Source organism: Penaeus monodon, chromosome 15 (assembly GCF_015228065.2).
Source record: "Penaeus monodon isolate SGIC_2016 chromosome 15, NSTDA_Pmon_1, whole genome shotgun sequence".
Lineage (NCBI taxonomy): Eukaryota > Metazoa > Arthropoda > Malacostraca > Decapoda > Penaeidae > Penaeus > Penaeus monodon.
In genome coordinates, this window is record NC_051400.1 from 1,307,912 (window position 1) to 1,308,210 (window position 299).

The following is a 299-nucleotide window of genomic DNA, read 5'->3' on the forward strand; positions in this document are numbered from 1 at the left end:
GTGTGTGTGTGTGTACACACATAGTTTTCTTTTAAAGAATTAATGACTCAAAATCATTAATTAAAAAAAAATACAGGTATATTTGAGCGAGATTTTTTTCCCCTCGTAATTATTTGACCCTATGTCCCTCTAAATGCACTCGGAATTTCCAGCCTCTCAGTGTGCGTAATTCTCCGAAAAGCGGCCGCACGAAGCAGTCTCGTCCAGCCAATTCCCACGAGGAAAATGACATAGGAAAATTACATATCCAAACTAACAGAGCGAATAAATCTGAATAAATCTGAATAAATCCTATCATC

General features: G+C 37.1%; 1 protein-coding gene across 2 annotated transcripts in view; it reads left to right on the plus strand.

Annotated features, from left to right (window-relative positions):
- The window catches only part of LOC119581617 (mediator of RNA polymerase II transcription subunit 4-like), a 6,872-nt gene that overhangs the window by 552 nt on the left and 6,021 nt on the right, over window positions 1-299 (plus strand). The window lies entirely within an intron of this gene.